Source organism: Podarcis erhardii, assembly GCF_964252035.2.
Source record: "Podarcis erhardii genome assembly, chromosome: 4".
Lineage (NCBI taxonomy): Eukaryota > Metazoa > Chordata > Lepidosauria > Squamata > Lacertidae > Podarcis > Podarcis erhardii.
The window spans coordinates 72,748,161-72,770,493 of NC_138508.1; the positions used below are offsets into that span (position 1 = coordinate 72,748,161).

A 22,333-nucleotide genomic window follows, 5' to 3' on the forward strand; every position below is an offset into this window, starting at 1 on the left:
TCTCTCAGCGGAGGGCCAGTGATTATAACCACAGGAACACCCTCATTGTTTCCTTTGATGAAGAATCATAAAGACAGGAGGAAATGGCAGGACAACAGTCCAAGAACCGCCGGAGCTTCTTTTCCAAGGTCTGACTTTTGTTATGGCATTTGGGTGAACGGTTATGTAAATAAATATCCCGTACTTCCTCTCATTAAGCTCACTTTATGTCGGAAGCCGCAGCTCGCGAGACACTTTGATATTGAGAGCGTCAAGTCTAGAGTGCTAAGTATGATTATAGTTCAGAGTTGTTTAGCTCTGCAAATGACAAGAACCTTTGCTGGCCTCTTAGACCCCAAAGTAGCAATTAGGAAAGCGCACTGTATGGTATATATCACATAATTATCCTTTCCCCACCCAGACACTAGTTTGATGCCTGTTATTATTACCATTTACTAAAATTATACCCTATCTGACTAACACCCTGTCACTTCTCAGATTTGCAACCATGTCAGCATATTGAAATGTTTCACTTAGAAGACGATGTAAATAGCCATTAAGACAGATTGCCCCTTTACATTTGCTTTGTGGTCTTCTATTACAATATCAGAGCCCATGGTTCTGGAGTACTAATGCCCCCCCCCCATGTCCTTTTTATTGTGCATTAATGAAGATTTGGGCTCATGATGGTATCAGGGAATATGCAAAAATCCTCTTTTTGCAAATTGGTATGCAAATTCCTATTTTTAACACTGTTTGTCCCTGCAAAGGTTTTGTGGCTGACATGCTTGGTTTGTGATCAGTGCATGTCCTGTAATGTTCTGCTGAAATCCTGTAACTGTCCAGGCTTCTGTTCTTCTGTTTATTTTGTTATGAATATTGCAAATGTTACAGATCTTGGCCATCATCAACCAGTGGATCACATCTACAGTGTGATCAGAATCGATTTAGGTTGTTTCAGTTGACAGTCTGAATGGGTCTGCTAATTCTGGTCTTACTTAGAGTAGACCCATTGAAATTAATGGACATGATGAACTTCAACCTATTAATTTCAATGGCTTCTGAGTAAACCTTAGTTGGATGTAACCCAACAAATTCTTATTTCCAGTGGATGTGAATACTGAAACTATCAAAAGCTATTTCACATCTAGCTACTCTAATATGAAGAGACAGTAGGTTGCACCCAAAGGTTCCTTGTATTTAATGGAGGAATCTTCATCCAAAAGTCAGTACAGGACAGTAATAACTCAAACTATTGTTGCTAATTATTTGACCCCAGAGAAAATACATACACGGTTATGTATGAGGTCACAACATGCTGCAAATGGTTTCCCCCCCAGCAGGAGTAAGTAGGACATAACTTCCAACAGGATGAGGCCCAAATCTGGGACACCATCTTCTAGATCAGGAATTCTGTGCGAGTCACTTAATTGTGCAATCGCAGACCCAGAAAAAGCACTTCTTCAGGCACAGTGCCCCAAAACACACATTTTGGGAGTTGCACAAGTTTGCAGACCCCCTAAAAATGCTTTTTCAGGGTGAAATCTTGGCCCAAAGCCATGAGAAAGCAAAGCACCCCAAATGGCTGCTATGCTGCAGCTTGAAAAACAGGATGTCCCAGGTTTTCCAGGGCAGTTGACAGGTATGGTAAGGACAGATTTATCACATATCCAGTTATCTATCCCTTCCTATCTCCAGTATAAGTGAATGACTTTTAATTGCTAATATGGGAGAAGGAAGGGCCTTGCTTAGTGACAATATGATAATGGTGACGAATCTGCTTACCATTCCTGAAACATGTGGCCTGTCCTCCCCTAGCAATGATGGGGTGCAATGTTTCTGTACAAAGACCCTCTGTTCCCATCCTACCTCTCACTCACTTAACACACAGAGGTTTACATATACAGCCCATCAAAATGACGGGCATCTCACCGGTTTAAAATAATTGCAAGGGGTTTTGTTCTAATTAATGAAAGTGAGAGCATGATAACAGTAGTTAGATCTACCCAAGTGCAGGCAGACACACAGCAAGCTTCAAAAACACTTCTGACCTAGCAGAAATAATTGCCCTATTATCCCAGACCTGGATCTTTGTTAAGAAGCTTATGAGGATACCATGCCAAATTATGTGGTGGTTTTATATAACGGAGGATAGACAGATGTTTACTTGGAAAGGTTAAAGGGATAAAAACTCCATTTGCTTGTGATCTATTTGGAAGTGAATTCAGTCCCCCGCCGGTGATAGCAAAAATATATTATTATGGGATTGAGGGGGCAACTCCCATCTCTTGCGGGGGTGCAATTAGTGCCAGCACCGTCCGTTAAGAGTTTGGGTGTAATCTTTGATACCTCCCTCTCTATGGAGGCGCAGATTACAGCTATAACAAAGGCGGCATTTTTTCATCTCCGCCAAGCTACGCAGTTGGCCCCTTATCTCTCTCGCCCTGACCTAGCCACTGTGATCCATGCGACGGTCACCTCCAGACTGGATTATTGTAACTCGCTCTACGTGGGGCTGCCCTTAAGACTGACCCAGAAACTCCAGCGGGTGCAGAATGCCGCGGCGAGACTCCTTATGGGGTCTTCGCTGCGAGATCACATTCATCCGGTACTATACCAGCTGCACTGGCTCCCGGTGGAGTACAGGATCAGGTTTAAGGTGCTGGTTTTAACCTTTAAAGCCCTATACGGCCTAGGACCCTCGTACCTACGGGACCGCCTCTCCTGGTATGCCCCACAGAGAAACCTACGGTCTGCAAATAATAACATCCTAAAGGTCCCAGGCCTCAGAGAGGTTAGGCTGGCCTCAACTAGAGCCAGGGCCTTCTCGGCTGCGGCTCCAATCTGGTGGAACGCTCTGTCACAAGAGACAAGGGCCCTGCGGGACCTGACATCCTTCCGCAGGGCCTACAAGACAGAGTTGTTCCACCAGGCCTTTGGTCAGGGCGCAGCCTGACTCCCTCCTCTGGCAACGTGCTTAGAATCTTGCTTAATTAGTTGCCATTAATTTGATTTTAATTGATTTTTATAATGAAATATTTTTAGAATATGTGAATATCTGATTGTTTGATTGTTGATTGTTGTTAGCCGCCCTGAGCCCGGCTTCGGCTGGGGAGGGCGGGATATAAATAAAATTTATTATTATTATTATTATTATTATTATTATTATTATTATTATTATTAAACTACTCATTCTTCACCTGGTTTTGTAATTTAATAAAATGTACAGGATATATTTCTGCCCCTCTTTTACCCATTTGGTGCCACAATGCCTGTGTTTGCAGTTCAAGGGGATTATCTTTAATAAATGCACTGAGTCTATAGTGCAAAGGGGAATATTCAGTGAAATAGCTGTTCATGAGAAAATAAAAGAAATCCGACTTTTATTAATTTGATCCTGACATCATTCTCTTCATCTGAACCCTATGTTATGTTGTTATGTTATGTTATGTTATGTTATGTTATGTTATGTTATGTTATGTTATGTTATGTTATGTTATGTTATGTTATATTGTTATGTTATTTTAGATGACCTGCCACCATTTTGCTTCTTTTATGTATACTTTAGTTCGTTTGGGAGCTCTATATTATAATAAAAATCTGTTCATACAGTGGTAATCTAGGAAAATATCGCCATGTCACTTCTCAAATTTCTATCATTTTTAGTTTTGTGAATTAGAAACTTTTGGTGAGTATGGGGAGAATGAAATGGTCCTGTTAAGTTTGCTTGCGAAAACAAGGTGTGGAAACAGTTCTCCTTCTTGTGTGGTTTCAGCTGGAAAGAATTGCATAAGACACTCCAAAACAAATAAAGGCAGGAGATAAGTCAGAACTCCGATAGCATCAGCATTCCTAATATAAACTGATATGCATAAATGCCATGTTTCATGACTCAGGCTTCTACTTACCCAAGGATGGGATGGAATTGCCTCAGAGGATCAGGATCATTCAAGAAGAGTTTCTTTGTTTTTTTGTAATGTTATTTGTATTTCTTATAGAGTTGAGGGTGGATATTAGCAGGGTATGGAAGCAGCCTATTAAGCCCAAAGTGGCACAAGCAATACTCAGGGAAGCTTCTGCCAGCCCCCCTAAATCTTGGTAATTTTTTAAATTTTTATTTTATTTATTTTATTGAAATTATTTAGAACATCCGAAATCCAAACTCAGAGGAGGGTGATACAAAACATGGTACAACAGCAAGAAGCAGAATGGAATCATATGTCATTTTGTTCAGGCTTCTTAAGAATGGACTCATATGTCTTTTCTCCAGATGTATGGAATTTCCTTAAAAATAGTTCTTTTGAGATTTTGCAAAAGAAACTCAACAAACAACTCTGCCAGAAAAGGTTTTGTGTCCAGATTTTCAGTTTTTGAAATATGGCAATGCTACTTTATACCTCTTCACAATTAAGAGCTCACTTTTAAGAGATGCTCACTTCAAACCAGCGAGGTGCCCTAGCTGTTTCCATATTGGGATCTCATGCATATCTTTATAGGGGGATCTATGAAAGATCAAACTGGCTCCACACTTTTACTGGACAGGTTGGTTATTACTCCTTTGGATAGATAGTGGCTCAGTTTTCCCCCATCAGACCAAACCACATTGTATTAGAAGAGCATGTAGGCAATGATATAATGCCAATACATTATATGCATATAAGAAGGTGTTTATGGGGTCTCATGTTATTTATTGAATATTAGTCCAGTATTTTTGGAAAATTGGTATATAAATTGTTGAAATAATAAATAACATATCTCAAAACAACTATAGAAGACTGTGGCTTCCAAAACCAATTCCATGTCTGAAACATGGAAAGCAGGAGTGCTCCTTTCTCTGAAGTGGGACACAGGAATGGCTTTGCCAGTATAACCACACTGACCTCCCCACCTCCTAACCTCTCCCATTGCCAGCAAACAGCAGCTCACCTGCCGAGAAGCTAGTACAGCATCTCCACCCCAGCCATTTAACCCTTGCCCTTCCTAAATGATACACCTCTCTAAAGTTCTGTGCTGCTTCAGAATTATAAAACAGTTCATATGATACGAATGCATATTTTTAGTATAATGTAAGAAACATGTTTACAATGCTAAGGTTAATGCTGTAAGAAGAAAAAGAACTTTCACACTGGTCAACCTGACTTCTAAGAAGTTTAGGCATGGTAATAAGCATTGTTTTTAAATGTGCTACTTTCTCAGATGTTAAGATTAAAAGAGGAGACTAACCGACTCAAAATGAATACCTACTGGCTTTGTCTAGAAAACTTTTAATCAGAGCAGTCAATTAGATGATAGATTTACAGCGTCTGGTTTCAGGAATGAAGCAGCTGACAATTAGCATAAAGATTCAGTGCTTCTTGCCTTACAATGCAAGGGACTGACAATTTGGCCAGACTCATCGTGTCTCCGTTTCTTGCATGTGAGACTCAGTGAATATTATACCTTGTAAATGTGAACAGTTGCAGAGATGCTGAATGATCTGCCAGTATTTGAGGCAGGAGAAGTGGGATACCTAGCCAGATGGTTAACTAGCATATTTTATGTTTTACAATCACAGAAAGTTTCTTGCCTTTTCTGAAAATAACTTGTTTATAGCCTAACCAAAATCGGTCTGAGCTAGCACACAAGTTTTGGAAGAACCCTAGCTCAGGAGGTAGAACATTATGCCTTGCAAAAGGCCCCATGTTCAAGCTCTATTTTTCATTGTGCATTCAAGATTATTCATGATCATGATGTCTTGGGGTCCTTCTACATGCTCCTGCCAAAGGTGGCAAACATACTAATTGGCTTCCAGTCCATGCATGTTTGATACCCAGGCTGAAATCCTCCAACTTTTTATACTACAAATGTCCTGGTTTATTATTATTTTTGTCCCACTTTCGTCATACTATAGTGCAAGAGTACCCTTCCAGATCTCAATTATGCAAGAGCACTGGGGAAGCATTGCACAACAACTAATAAAGTGGAATTACGAGTGCACAGTAAATATCAGCCACCAACACACTATTATTGTGTCATGATGCAGAAAAGACAATTTAGGATGGGAAATTAACATGAGGTTGAATGACGGTTCCCTCACTGTGAGAAGTGAGGTTACAGGGAACCAGACAGAGGGCCTTCTCGGTAGTGGCGCCCCCCCCCCCCCCGTGGAACACCCTCCCTTCATATGTGAAAGAAAGAAGCAGCTATCCTATCTTTAAAAGATATCGGAAGGCAGCCCTGTTTAGGGAACTTTTTAATATTTAATGCTGTACTGTTTTTAACACTTGATTGGGAGCCGCCCAGAGTGGCTGGAGTGGCCAGATGGGCGGAGTATAAATATTATTATTATTATTATTATTATTATTATTATTATTATTATTATTATTATGAGATAACAAAATCTCATCATGCCTGTGTTTAAGTGCCCATATTTAGGACTGCCACACTCAGTAATTAACTTAAACCTGGAAAATCTTCCATCTGGGATGAATTACTCCATCGGCCTTATTTAATTCTTTATCAAACAAAATAAAAAGAAAGAAGAAATATGTTCTCCTGGCACCTCCATCTCTTTATTATACGTGAACGACAAATCAAACTGGAGGCTTCACAGTAGCTCTATTTTGGTGAAGTGTTTTTGGATTCCCCCACACTTACAGGATGTCTGGAATTCAATCTATTCAGGATACTTGATTATAAAAACATTAGCCGACAAACCCAGACAGGAGTTACCAGCAGTATATTTAAAGGGGATCAAAAAACAGACTGGGAGGTAAGACAAGCAAGCAGCTGATGACAATAATACTGTTCATGGAAGGCTATATATATATATATATATATATATATATATATATATATATTCATTGTTGAGAAACTTTAAATAGCCATGGACAAATGCTGCCCAGTGTTATTTGAGAACCTGTGACTGGAGGTATTTGTGTCTTCACCATAGTTGACACCTATTGCGTTAGGTTATTGTGTAAGCCTTACTAAGCCCTTCTTCCAAGAATTTATCATCCATCCAAGAAACAGCTCTCAGTCTCATTTGACCGTTTTGAGATCAATGTGGCTGGACTTCCCCTCTTACTGAGCTAGCCATTTTAATTCTTTAAAATCAATTTCACTCAGTGCTGAGTAATCGGCATGTTGTTGTTGTTTAGTCATTTAGTCGTGTCCGACTCTTTGTGACCCCATGGACCAGAACACGCCAGGCACTCCTGTCTTCCACTGCCTCCCGCAGTTTGGTCAGACTCATGTTTGTAACTTTGAGAACACTGTCCAACCATCTCGTCCTCTATCATCCCCTTCTCCTTGTGCCCTCAATCTTTCCCAACATCAGGGTCTTTTCCAGGGAGTCTTCTCTTCTCATGAGGTGGCCAAAGCATTGGAGCCTCAGCTTCACGATCTGTCCTTCCAGTGAGCACTCAGGGCTAATTTCCTTAAGAATGGATGCGTTTGATCTTCTTGCAGTCCATGGGACTCTCAGGAGTCTCCTCCAGCACCATAATTCAAAAGCATCAATTCTTTCAGCGATCAGCCAAGTAAATTGGCATATATGGGTGGAATTCAGTATGTGATAATACAATTGTTCCCATTCTGCTTGCCAGATGGAATGATCATCCCTCTCCTTCCCCCTCCAGGTCTTGTTCTGTGGGTTCTGCTGTTCCTCCAGAGAGTACAGAATGGAGTACAGACAAAGCTTAGGGCTTTCTATCCATGACCCTTGAATTGGAGCCATATTTCCTATCTCTAGGCCACACCTCTTCTGGCTCTCTTCATGAACTCTTGCATATCTGTAAAGTAAACTGAACTATGGTGATGTAAATAATAGTAGTAGAGCTCTGACCATTCTTATGTGTGTACATAACACTTTTGGGGTTCCAAAGTTTTTTGTTTTTATTTTTTACAGTATAGTGATTTTGAGATTGCTCCCATTGTTAAGAAGCAGGGAAAATGCCCAGTGAAGTGTATAAAGTTATTTTAATCACTGTGGTGTTCTGAAAGGTGTCATGTTATCTTTAGAAAATCGGGAAAGCCTAATCCTTCAGCTTAAGGAAACATTAGGTACTTGGCACTTCTTTTCAAGATCTCAGCTTGTTTTCTGCTACAAGTTAGTATTAAATTAAATCGCCAAGCAATCTCAGGGCTGACAAGCAGAAGCAGAAGAAAGAAGAGGCTATGAAATCTTCAAGCTTTTACTTGTATTCCCCCCCCCACTCCCCCAGTGACTAATTTGCAGGGTACATTTGTTACTTTCAAGGTCAAATTACACATTTGGAAGTGATCTGAAGGCTGCCTTTTGGGGGGAAGTTTTTAATATTTGATGAATTATTGTATAATATTTTGCTGGAAGCTGCCCAGAGTGGCTGGGGAAATGCAGCCAGATGTGTGGGGTATAACTAAAGTATCATCATCATCATCATCATCATCATCATCTGTCTTTTTGCCAGCCTGTGACATCTGGACTACTATACCATGCAGATTACCATAACAATCATGATTAGTCTTATAAGTAATACCGTATTTTTCGCTCCATAAAACACACTTTTTTCCTTTAAGGGGAAATGTCTAAGGAGAAATGTCTGTGCGTCTTATGGAACGAATGTGTGGTCCCTGGGGCTGGGGGGTGGGACCCGGGCTTCCCTCGCCAGCCCCGGCAAGTGTGGGGAGCAGCGGAAAGGCTGCGCTCAGCCTTTCCACTGCTCCCTGACCTGCTCTTTGGGTCTGGTGGTGGGGGAAAACCATGCTTCCCCCACTGCCAGCTCCGGGGAGCAGCAGGAAGGCTGTGTGCAGAATTTTCACTGCTCCCCGACCTGCTCTTTGGGTCGAGCAGCTCTGGGGTAGCCCGTGAAGCCTCCGCAGGGCAGCAGGGAGCCTTCATCCCGCTGCCCTGGGGAGGCTTCGTGCGGCTATCCCTGGCTTTTGTGGGAGGTGGGGGAAGGGACAGAGTGAGGCTCTCTCACTTCCCCCACCTCCCTCAAAAGCCCCCAAGAGCTGCATTCTTTTTTTCTTGAATCCCCCCCCCCAAAAAAAAGTAGGTGCAACCTTATGGTCAGGTGCGCCTTATGGAGCGAAAAACACAGTATATTAATGAGACAATCCAAAGACAGCCGAATGGTGGCAGGGCAAGGTTGAACCACTGCTGCACCTGCCAACCCATTGCCCATCCTGGCCAGGGTGGGAAGTGGATGGAAGCAAACTGCTGTGCCAGCATGGAGCTCGTGCAGCAATTGCACCTAGCTCATACCTGACGCCATCAAGTGACAGCAGTGGAGGCAGCTAAGATACCGATGGCTCCCATAGTCAGCTTAATTTCTCCCTACCCCAGTTCTTCCTGTTTTGAAGCTTCCTGCAAGCAGAGGCCAGTGGAGGCTGTTGGGGCTTGGCACAGGGCCACTTTGGTGCAAAGGGGGCTTGGATTGTAGCCTCATGTACTCTCATTAACATTGTCATATTTTGCAAGATTAATATATCACCTGTGTTTTTGGTTCTTAATCATTTTATTGCTTTATATTATGTTTTAATTCTTTTTGTTTTGTGAGATGCCCAGAGAAATTATATTATGGGGTGGTGATATAAATTCATCTAATAAACAATATGTCATTTGACTGTTGCCCACCCACAGCCATTCCACCTGACTGCATCAGAAGGAAAAGTGAGTCAGCCAGGCTCCTTCCATCAGTTTGGAATTTGCTTCTTTTCCTTTCCCCCTCCTAACCAATTTCTTGTAAGCCATTTATTTGTGGATTGTCTCCTGAGCATTCTAAGAGCTGGGAAAATATGGGGGGGGGGAGAGATTTGGGGCATGTAATTTCATCTTTCTGACATTACCAGATGAGGATGGATAAGTGCAGCAGACAGAATGAACTGAGGACACAATCCTCTCACATGAAATTCTGATTCTCAGTTGGGTTCGCGATTGCTCCTCCCTTTCCCCAATATAGTTATTGCTGGGCTCGCTGTTGTTGGCAGTTAATGATATTGTTCCCTGCCAGCCCTTGTTATGGATGAGTGAGATATTTATCTTACAGACCCATGGTACAAACTGAAAGCACTGTAACTCAACTGCTGTGCCACTGTGGCAAGTTTGCTAGGCTATGTCATAAACTGTCTTTCAGAAATTTGGGATCTGATCCCATGTGAATTACCATTCAGTCCCACTGAAATTGGTGAAACTCTACATTTTTAACTCCAAGTATTTTAGCATTGTGTATTTTAGTATTTAGTATTTTAAATTGTGTTGTCAATCTATTTCATGGAAGAGTATTGGTGAAGAGAAACGGATTCAACAGCAAACTGGAGCTTACACAAGGAACACAGATGGTCTTGAAAAAATTTTTACATTACCTCTGAGTCTTCAAAGTACAGCCATGATTCCACAAACGCACTTTGTTCTACTCACGATTAAACACATATGGTAACAAAAGGTATTAAGATTTTTTTCCTGACATAGGAAATCATACTCTGCTTTACTATTGCAGTAATAACAACTGGTCTCAAGGGTATGAAGATTGCTTGGCTTAGACACTAACCAGATGCAGTAATATCAAGCCCAGAAAACACACTGGAGTAGTATTGCCAAAATGCTCAACAATGGGTTTTAGGTAATGCAATATATATGCAATATGTGTTAAAATGCTGGAGTCTGCATGATGCAGGCATTGTTTAGACACTTTGAGGAAATGATAAGATTGTATCTAACTGAATTACAGAAATTACGTGGGAAAACAGTTGGGGAAAAGTGGTTTTATTCACATGGAACCATGGAGTCTCACTTAAAATAGCTATATGGTACATTCTGCTATTCATCAGAAGGATATTCTGCTATTGTCAGATGCAGAATATTAACATTTTTTTCTAAAACAATTTCATAGATAATTTACATCAGAGAGAGAGCCAATGGGGCCAGATGGTCCAACAGAAGTAATTAATCATGTTACCATTTGAGCACAGGTCAGACAAATAGTAGTTTCCTTACTGTCCCAACAAAACTCTTAGGAATGAAAGACTCTGGGTTGGTCCATATGCTTACTCTAGTAGTAGATGACATGGTCAGGTGATTCTGCTTACCTAACCTATGGATGGTCATGTCACTGCTCACAAGAAGATATACAGTGAAGGGAGAAGCAGTGTTGAGGTTGACGTGGTGCAAATGCACCGGCTGAGACAATCCAGTGCTCTTGCTGGTGTGTTTGCATTGTGCTGACCTCATAAAAACATCTCCCTTCACCCTCCCAGTAAGCAGCAGTGATGTGACCAACCAGAGGTCAGGTGAGCAGATCAACCACTAGTGGTTTACTCTCTTCCTTGCTGACCACTTTCTTTCTTCCTTTGCAATAACACACAGCTCAAATTCAACACCTACTTAACAAGGCCAAAACTCTGTCATATGCGCTCCTCCGATTCTTTTTTTCGGATGGAGCTTTGCATGTTCCCTCGGCCCTAAAGGTGTTCAAGGCAAAAGTGGTTGCCGTGCTTGCTTATGCTGCCCCGCTTTGGGCCGTGATGACAGATCTTGCTCCTCTTGAGACACTGCAAAATCAATTCCTGCGTCGGCTCCTAATGCTCCCCCTGTGCGTAAGCAACGCAGCCATGCGACTAGAACTGAAGATCTCATCCTTAGAAACTTGCCTGTGGAAGCAAGTCTTCAATTATTGGTTATCATTGTGGCATAGATTACCAAACCACTACCTTGTCCAATGCTTATGGCGAGATGAATTCTCTAGCCTTTGGACTAGTAGAATTCATGCCAAACTCCTGAGTTATGGAATCTCTCCTTCAGATTCCCTAAAACTAGACCAAATTACTGCTCAAAGACTGATCCGCCAAAGACTGGATGACATCGATCTACAGCGAAATTATATGCTGGGGGGAGGTGTTTGTTCGCCCCAGAACATTGGTATCACTTTAACTTACTGCGTTCCATCATACCTCTCCTCCCTTTCGACTGTTGCCCATAGACTGGCCTTCACCAAAGCGAGGTTCAACGTTTTTCCCTCCAACGTCTTGAGACATAGATTCTCAAAGGGCCAAGCCCCCGCCACGTGCGAATGTGATAAGGAGACGCCAGAGTCGCTCCAGCACATCATGTTCACTTGCCCCCTGTTCAATGTGCCACGGGCAAATTTGTTGGGATCAATCATACAGAAACTAGAGGGTACCCCACCAAAATTCCACCTTGCTCAAATCTTGCAGGATAAGGATACTCATACGACCCTGAATGTGGCTAGGTTCCTGGTCGCTGTCCTTACCCAAAAGCGACGCCTAGGAGCACTACAAGCTAACTAAGGCATAGTATGCCATTCTATTTTATAGTATTTTATTGTTATAGTGGTGTTTTAGCGGCTGTTTTTTTTCCCATGTGCACAAGCTGTTATTTATGTGTTGTTTTTACCTGTATGGGCCTATGGCCGTAATAAATATTGTTGTTATTGTTGTCATGTCATTCTCAGATGGCTTTCCATGTAAGAACAGACCAGATCTGCTTATCTCAAGCAGGGTTCTGGCCCCCTGCACCTTCAAAGAGTTCCATGGACAGTACTCACAACAAAAGTTTTTTCCCTTCTCCAGTCAATCACCACATACACAAGTCAAAATTTTGCTCATTATTGACACATCCATGTTCACAAATGAGCAAATAAAATGGTGGTGTGTGACCAAGTTCACTAGCATGCATAGATTCTGGAGCAGCTGGGGTGGTGGGGCAGAGCTACTGAGCTGCCTCCCCAAAACTGGTAGCACTGTAACTTACCTGGATGGGAAGCGGGTGCAGAGGAGCAGCAAAATACGAAAATAGGATTTCTCATATTCTCTGTCTTGTCATAAGGTGCTTTTACAGAGTATTTTACTCTGGACTCAATGCAACTCACATACTGTATGCCAGTTTTTCTCAGGTCAGAATCCGCATGGTATCACCCTCATCAAAATGCATTCCATATTTCGCCTCCTGCCCCAAATTTAATCTAGATTCACCATTTCCACAGGTCTTTCTTTATTGGCTTTTCCGTGGAAATGGGAAATCTTGATTAATTGGGCAAATAATAAGTGGCAGCACTTTGGTAAGGATGTCACTGTGCTGATGCAGTGATAAATGGCCTTGTGGAAGTTCCCAAATGCTCATAACTGCAGTTATATTGACTGATATTTCTAAAGACATTGTGTGCTGCAGTTCTATCATAACTCTGCATGAGAATTACAATAAAAATGCAAACTTATAACAAGAAAAACTGTGTTATCAGTCAAGAATCACCTAACCCCAAATATTTCTGTTGGTGCAAAACATACATTGCATATCTAGTCTACATAATTTATTTTCAGACCACCTTGCATTTCTACCTCTCAGAGTCTGAATCCATGAAAAGTTTATTATTATTATTATTCTTTCTGTTTCCTGAGGCAATACAATTTTCTCTTCACACCACCAAATGTAGCTTTTAATTAAATCAAGACCTCGAGCAGAGCAAAAACACTAGACACGTGTAAACTATTTGAATGGCAAATGCAAGTGTTCTGTACTTTCCATTTGCTGCTGGTTGAGGAAAAACAACAACACTTTCCTTTTAAATGCTGGCAATGCACATCCTTCCATATGTATAATGTGCAAAAGGAAAAGCCACATATGTCTGGGTTCAATAGGTCTGAGCTCACTTTTTTTTTTGTGGCAGAGCCAAGCCACATATACGTGAAATACAATGTGTACAGATTTTTGCCCAGTATTGATTCCAGCCGTAGGGTAATGATACTTATAAAACTGTAGCTGTCTAATAAGAAATGTATTAAGAACCCTTTCTAGGTTCCTGCATGGTCATAGCAGCTCACAAATGTCTAAGCTTAAATCTACACCATACTTTTAGAAGGAAAATCCAGACAGCTATTTTTTTTTTCTTTCAGGCTGTAATGGAAATGTTTCAGCAATATATGCAAAACTGGTGTGTGTCCCAGTTTCAGAATGAAAAATTCAAAGGAAATCCAATTCTTCCATTCATTTCAGTCCAAATCATTAACTGTTTCATGTTGTATGACAGGAAAGGGGAATTTCAAGCCCAGGGGCCAAATGTCCTGGTTTCACTATTCACTCCCTAGGTTTCACTATTCACTCCCTAGAAGTCTCCTTAGGCCCACAACCCTCCCGAGCCCTGCATTGAGAATTTTTGCCTGACTGGAATGGGCCCTTTATGCTTCTTGCATAAGTGAGTAGAAACTATGGTACTGTACAAAGGTAAAATTTACATTTGTTGATCTTCCCACTTTTGCTTTTTGCCCCATCCTTCACTAGCATGTGGCCCTCAGAAGGTTGATCTGAATGGAATGTGGTCCTTAGGCATAGAAAAGGCTTTTCTCTGGCACAAACCATGATCTCTCTCTGTGTTTGTGGGATTCTAGTATATGAACTAACCACACCATCCCGCTATCCTTCACCATCCCTGAAAACATTTACCACAACTTTTTGTGGTATAACTACCCGCAATGGTAACATAGGAAGCTTAGGGCAAGATACATACAGGGGCATATTGCAATAGCAAGCCTTGAAGATCCTACCATTTTGGAGATTCTCCTATTATATTGGATAGTTGTTTAAAAGGAGGAGGAGGAGGAGGAGGAGGAGGAGGAGGAGAAAGCTCTCTCCAGATTTTGAACTTTACACTGTTGCTGAGAGGCTGATACAAATTGGTACTCATAGAGTATCACTTGGATGAGGTAAGTGGCTTTTTCTGCTCTCTTCCATTTCTTGAAAGGATAACACTGAACGTATGGTTGAGAGGCCTTAGCTATGCTTTAAGGAAGGGTGTGTTTAAGCTCTCTAGGCGCAGTTTCGGAGGCAAGATGTCTAGGCAATTGAATCATTCTGCTCATTAAATGGGCAATCTGGAAACATCACCTGTCCAGCCTGATCCCATTTCCAATAATAGGTGAAGTCAAGACCCATTCTCCTTAAAAGAAGGGGGGAAAGGAACATTGATTCATGTTTCCTCAACCCCTGTTTCCACTTTAATGTCTGAAGTGAGATTTCTGGATTTCACTTGGAAGTCATTTGTCCATTCCCCCCACCCCACCCTCATTTTTGCTTCTTAATAATGTATTGTATAGTAGTTTATTTATTTATACTTAAGGTTATTTAGAAGCCAAATTTCCACCATAAATGCCCTCAGAGATACTTAAGGTTATTTAGAAGCCAAATTTCCACCATAAATGCCCTCAGAGCTGTATCCATGATAATTAAAAGAATGAAACAAACATAAAACACATTTAAAATTAATTTATCAACACATCTGAAGTCTAAAACAACAGATTCATCAAGACTAATCTTTAGACTATGACAAGATTTTCTAACTTATATAATTTAGCATGGGTTCTTTATAAAAAGACAGGACATTTCTACCAGATTTTTTTTCCCTATTAAAAAAAAAAGCTTTGTGGAACTGCATATGATTACATTTGATCTAATACGGAACACAATTCTTCTATGATTACATTTGATCTTATATGGAACACAATTCTCCTATGAAGCCATGGCCTGGTTCACATACAGTGCTAAACCAAATCATGGCTAAGTGTGAATGTGGGAATGTGCAGGTTCTTACAGCAAAAATTGTGGCCATTTCATTCCTCCCCAGTCTTTCACTCCTCTACTCAGAGCTAAGATGATTTGGCTTTGTGTTATGCTTGAAACCAGGCTCATGGGTTCTCTCGCTCAAGACATATTATGAGCTATAGCTTAGTTTTGTCCTTAGTTTACTGCTCTAAGGGCTACAAACCATGAGCCTGGGTTCGATGCAATATTAAACCAAACCATGGCTTAGTTCCTGGAAGCACAACAGAACTGAAGGAGAAGGGAAAACTGTCACAATTTTTGCTATCGACTACAAGCATGCTCACATGTTCATACTTCACCATGGTTAATGATAAAAGATAAACATTATGTTCTGAGGTCCACAGCTATAATTCACTTTCCTTGTGCATCTTCAGATATCTGTCCTCAATTTCTTTTATAAAAAAGGTTTAGTCTAATGAATGGATGAATTAATTGTCCTGCCAACTTAAAGACAGTAACACTGTGCCATTTCCATTCAATTAATTTCCTAAGCATATTGTTGGAAGCAGAGCTGTACCAAGTATTGGCTACCCACGCCTGTACAAAAAACTGTCTGACTTCTAATTTAATCAGGAATTATTTTCCTTCAGGCCAGTCTGTGTGAATGGTGCTGGACACAGTAAGGACAAATACCAAACCGAGCCTTGAAACATATTGTTTCTGAAATGTATTACTGTCCTTTGTCTGTGTTCATTCAGGCTGGATGTTTTCCTGAGAAAATTTTCCTGTGCCTCCTTTTTTTCCCAGGTCACTCATAGACCCATTGACTTCCTGCTGGTGTGAGACAAATATCTGGGGAGTCCTTCCAATTGAAAACCATATTCTACATTACTCATCTTTTCTCCCACCCCTTCAGTCCCTTTCCTTAGGTCTACTGTCCAAGCAGTACTATAATTATGAGTACAGGGCAAACAAGCACTCCTTTTTAAAATTAACAGGTTTATCCCTCTGGTTTCTGTCCCTAGCTAACAGGCTCTCAGTATGGAACCAGTGAGCTATCCAGAGATATAGTTGCTGCTGAGTTATAATCATCACATAAGACCTGGAACATTAACCTATCCTGAAATGTTAGCAATGTCTAGATTTTGATCCACCTCTATCACCTGTGGCCCAGAGGACAGCTCTTGCAAGCTGTCAACTCACTTTGGCTTCTGCACTAAGTTCTGTCACAGGTTTGGGACAGTATGAGATTAATCTGAAGGGGGTTAGAGTTGATATGTACACATGCCATTAGATTTACTGCATAAGACTTGTTTCTTTACCCCAAAGCATGCCTGAATGGCCGTTTTCCACTGTTCCCGGATCAATACCACAGAAGATGGCTGGGAACATGTAGTGTCTCTGAAGAGAAGGGAGAATACTGTGGTGTCACTTCTATGCTCACCTCAGAAAGCCAGGCTTTTGTTCTAGATGCATTATGGAGTGTCTGTGAGCCATGTGGGCTTGCTAGAGTGTTTAACCTAATCCCCTAAACCGGGGATTTCTGTCTACTATATGTCAGCTCCCTACAAAAGCACTTTTCTTCACTTTTACTCATTCAAAGTGAGGCATCTAATCATAAGCCTGCATTTTTATCAAAGCTTCTATATATTTCAATCAAGGCTTGTATTTAAAAATGAGCTTAAAAAAAGGATTTTCAAATGTTTCATGCCAGGCAAAAGACCAGCTGCCTAAAAGAACCTTGGCAAGATGTTTTTCCTCCTAAGACAAGAAGGGCCCCATTGATTTATAGTAGAAAAACAATTCTCAAAGTCATAAAAAGGGAGAATTACATATGCTGCCCCAAGGCTGAGAAAACACCATTAGGAATGGGGAAGATAATACCAATGTGCCTCCCAGTAAAATGAGCCAGATCTTCTTTCTAAGGTTGAAAGGCCAGGAGCAAATGGAAGGAAAAACATTTAGCTGGAAAGAGAACATTTTTGGGGGAAGTCTTTTTCTAAAGCTGTTTCTTAAACTAAGAGAGTTAAAAAAGGTTAAAATGTGTTAAATGTTGGAAAGGCAACTGGCTTGGCAGAAGAAGCAGCTTCTTCCTATTTTATTTTGAGGCTGGAGAGGAGGGGGAAAGGGGGAGGTGCAAACTGAAGAGGCTTCTTTTAAAAGCTGTGTTTTATTGAGTTCCTTCCTTTTCACTTTGAGAAGCTTTATTCTTTTAAGAGGCTACCTATGATAAATGTATGAAATATATTAGCTTAAATATATTGGCTTAAATGTAATTATGCAAAGGATTTAAGGAATGCTAGATTCTTATTTCATATGGTTGTAAGAGTTGTATTTATCCTGAAATTAAGTCAGCCACCAGCCTAGCCCCCCTGCCGGACAGAGGACGCCATCCGGGCAGTCTTGATATATGGTTGTCAGGCATTTGTTTAGAAACATTAAATGAAGGAAATCTTTCAATGTTGATGTGAAACTCAAGATCCTTGACATCTGTTGAACATAAAAATGTAAGATTAAACATCTGTTTTAGAAGGCAATAGGGCAAGAAGGGCAAGAGGTGAGCTGGTAATTAAGATTCCATGTAAGATATATTATTACTTATATGTCATATATATAGCTCTTTGTCTCCCTTATAAGGGCAAGGAAATGGGTGTATCTTTTGTGGGTGTATCTTTTGTGATTGGCTCTAGCAAACAGCCAATAGGAATTTCAACCAGGCTGATTGGACAGAGGCAGCCACAGGAGGAGCAAAGGGGGCTGGATTAAGGGAATATAAGTGCTGGCCAGAATGGCAGGAGGCCAGGCCAGAGCTTGGTAACCACGTACCACTGAGCCTCTTATTTATTTGTCTGACAAATAAATTACTATTTTAATTTCTCTATTGCTGCGTTGAATATTTCATTCCAGCTAAGCGTTAACCACAAGCAGGGTGCTACAAAAGCAGTAAAGCTGAACCTCCTTGCTGAGGTGCAATTGAAAATGCAGTGCAAATAGACCTCCAGAGGAATCTGGGTTGAGTGAATGGTAATGCCTTGTGCTTCTTATACAGCAGGATATTCCACACAGTTTCCAACGCCATGTGCAAAGAGGTGATTTTGTTGGTTTCCCCTAATAGAGTCCTGACTAAGGAGGTGATTGCCTTTCAGGACAAACGGTTACAGCAACTATGGTGAAAGGTGATTAAAGAGTACTACATCGAGTCATGTTTTGGCCTTGATAATAATAATAATAATAATAATAATAATAATAATAATAATAATAATAATAATAATAAATTTTATTTATATCCCTCCCTCCCCAGCCGAAGCCGGGCTCAGGGCGGCTAACAACACTAAAACAGTACAACATTATAAAACATTATAAAATGAATTAAAATCAAAATTGATGGCAACCATAAACTAAAGTTTTGTAAAGATTGCCAAAGGAGGGAGTCAGGCTGCGCCCTGACCGAAGGCCAGGTGGAACAGCTCTGTCTTGCAGGCCCTGTGGAAAGATGTCAAGTCCTGCAGGGCCCTTGTCTCTTGTGACAGAGCGTTCCACCAGATTGGAGCCGCAGCCAAAAAAGCCCTGGCTCTAGTTGAGGCCAGCCTAACCTCTCTGTGGCTTGGGACCTTCAAGGTGTTTTTATTTGAAGATCGTAAGTTCCTCTGTGGGGCATACCAGGAGAGGCGGTCCCGTAGGTACGAGGGCCCTAGGCCGTATAGGGCTTGGAAGGTTAAAACCAGCACCTTAAACCTGATCCTGTACTCCACCGGGAGCCAGTGCAGCTGGTATAGCACCGGGTGAATGTGATCTCTAAGCGAAGACCCCGTAAGGAGTCTCGCTGCGGCATTTTGCACCCGCTGGAGTTTCTGGGTCAGTCTCAAGGGCAGCCCCAGCTGGCATGGAAGCTGCAGAACAAACCTTTGCTTCAACTTCTTCCCCTCCTGCTACTAAAATCTTATCAGTCTCTCTCTTTTTGCCTCAAGAAAGGCATTTCTGCAGATGTTTCAGGGAGGATACAATTAGCCCTTTTCTATTGTATTTGGAGGGACATTAGGGCTTCTTTCCAGAATGAAATAACACTGCTTCTCTCAGGACTATTACTCGGCCAGAGAGAAGGATGTTCTGCAGGAGCTTGTTTGATGGTTTTGCAAAAGGATGAATGAAATTGTTTAAAACAGAGCTGGGGCTGGGCACCCTCATGATTCAAGAGACCTCACATTGCAATTGGGCCATGCCACGCTCATAAAACAAATTGAGATCCATGTGACATCTTCTGTCTTTCCTTTTTCAAACTGCAGAAAGTCTGTCTTTTTCCAGAACAGAAATGTAACCTCAATTGCCAGAGGTGGAACTGTCTGTAGGACTCTACTGTAATCTTTTTTTAAAAGATTGGGGTGGGTGGGGATGAAGTGGACAGAGGCATAAAGTTATCACAGCTCAGCGCATGTCCACTGTAACACTTATGGTACACATCATTTTATGACTTTGGTTATTACTATTATTTAAATAAATTATTTAATTTTAAAAATCCACACACAAATGATTAAACATGATTCTGGTAACCATCATTTTAGCAACATGGTTCAAGACAGTGACTGGAAAGCATGTTTTAGAAAGAAAGAAAGAAAGAAAGAAAGAAAGAAAGAAAGAAAGAAAGGTGTATCATAATAGTGTAATACTTGTCTTTCCTAGGAAAGCTGCCTCACAGACAGTAGCTGAAGAGGGAAACCATGGAAGACCAAGAAGAAAGGTAGGAAATCTGTTATTTCATTTCCTGATAGTACACTTTAATGTGACTGAACCATACAAATCTTCTGTCACTTGCTTCGAAAACCTCTTTGGGTTATAAAGCAGGATACATGTGTTCTAAATAAATTAATAAAATGCCTTGCTATCACAGTTACTTGAAAGACAATGGATGCTGATTTCCCTTTTTGCATTGTAGAAACAAGATGCCCACTGGTGCTTGTGGATGTGATGGAATGTGGATTGTGAAACCTGTTTTCTGGATCTTCCATACTCTACAAAGTCATGTGCAAGACTTGGATCTATAAATGTTACCATAATAGACTGCAAAAGAGGTGGTTTAATAAAAGCAAATTGAAGTTGTGGCTTACGCTTTAAGGCAGCCAAGCCAGGTGATTCCCTTTTGGCATGCTTTGATTGCAAAACTGTATGCATTTTTTATTGTAAAGAAATGTTATAAAGGTGTCATAACCACTTCCAAAATATTATGAGTGCTGGCTGTAAGCTACTGAGGTGTTTCTCAAGACTGTGAGTGAGATTTTCTCTAAAATTCAGTCAGGATTTTGTTCAGTTGGGATATTGTTTATTCTTTTCTTAAAAAAAACACAAACACAACCTGTGCTTAAATTGGATGCTTATACTTTGAAGGAAAAGCAGTCACATGGGACCTGATCTGAAAAGCATTCTTTTTTAAAAAAAAAACATTTTTAATTTTTTAACAGTGATCTATGCATTTAAATCATTTCCAATTTTTTACACATCTGAGATTACTTGAATCCCTGGACTTCCCCCCACCCCCACCCCCTGGTTTCCAATATTTATCTCTTCTTTCTGCTGCATCTAATTACATTTTTCAAATTCATTTTATATCCATTTTTAACTTTAGCCTTATTACATTATAAGTGTTATAACAATCCTGCTAACGTTTTGAATATCTACAGTGATCTTTAAGGTACTCTATAAATTTTCCCCACTCTTTACTGAATTTCTTATCATACTGGTATCTGATCTTCACAGTCATTTGTGCCATTTTGGCATAGTCCATCATCTTGGTTATCCATTCTTCTTTGGTTGGGACTTTCTCTTCTTTCCATTTCTGGGCAAAAAAGCATTCTTGCAGCTGTCAATGCATACATAAGCAGTCTTTTCAAGTCCTTTGGTATTTCATCTCCTGTTACTCCTAATAAGAAAGCCTCTGGTTTTTTGACAAAAGTTATCTTAAACATTTTTTTTCCAATTCATTATATATCATTTCCCAGAATTCTTTTGTTATTTTGCATGTCCACCACATGTGGTAGAAGGTACCTTCTTTTTCCTTACACTTCCAGCATAAATTGGTAGTGTTTCTATACATTTTTGCTAATCTTACAGGTAGTGCTTCTTTTCTTAAAAAATGTTTGGGGGTACTCTCATTTTTCTACTCATATTGAAATACTGCCCCTCACTGAGGCCAAACATAGATTCACAAAATGTTCAGGGCGATGCGTACCCCTGCATACGCCCAGAAAAAGCACTGCTTATAAGAGTCAAGTCCCAATGATACATCAGTTCCATATAGTTCTGTTTCAATGTACAACAAGCTTATCTGAAAAGCATTCTTGATCCAGAAAAGGGGGGGGCATATTGCTGTTTCCCCCTCAAAATAAAGGTCGCCAGTTTAAGCCATTTCATAATATGTAGGTTTTGGGTAGGGGTTTGGGTTGCGCTGTGGGTTAAACCACAGAGCCTAGGACTTGCCAATCAGAAGGTCGGCAGTTCAAATCCCCGCAATGGGGTGAGCTCCCGTTGCTTGGTCCCTGCTCCTGCCAACCCATCAGTTCAAAAGCACATCAAAGTGCAAGTAGATAAATAGGTACCGCTCCAGCGGGAAGGTAAACGGCGTTTCCGTGCACTGCTCTGGTTCACCAGAAGTGGCTTAGTCATGCTGGCCACATGACCCGGAAGCTGTACGCTGGCTCCCTCGGCCAATAAAGAGAGATGAGCGCCGCAACCCCAGAGTCGGCCATGACTGGACCTAATGGTCAGGGGTCCCTTTACCTTTACCTTTAGGTTTTGGGTTTTCAAGTTGCTTTGTATGCAGGGTGAGGGCCAAATGCAACCCTTTGGACATTT

General features: G+C 41.0%; 1 long non-coding RNA gene across 3 annotated transcripts in view; it reads left to right on the forward strand.

Moving 5' to 3' along the window:
- The window catches only part of LOC309340182, a 53,418-nt gene extending 32,714 nt beyond the window's left edge, over positions 1-20,704 (forward strand). For 2 of the 3 annotated variants that reach the window (XR_014155828.1, XR_014155830.1), the window contains 2 exons: positions 20,168-20,225; positions 20,421-20,704. This is a non-coding gene — a long non-coding RNA (uncharacterized lncRNA). Of the gene's footprint in view, positions 1-10,439; positions 10,563-20,167; positions 20,226-20,420 lie in introns of all 3 variants that reach the window. The other variant, XR_014155829.1, reaches the window with a different exon arrangement.
- Positions 20,705-22,333: the final 1,629 nt, after the last annotated feature.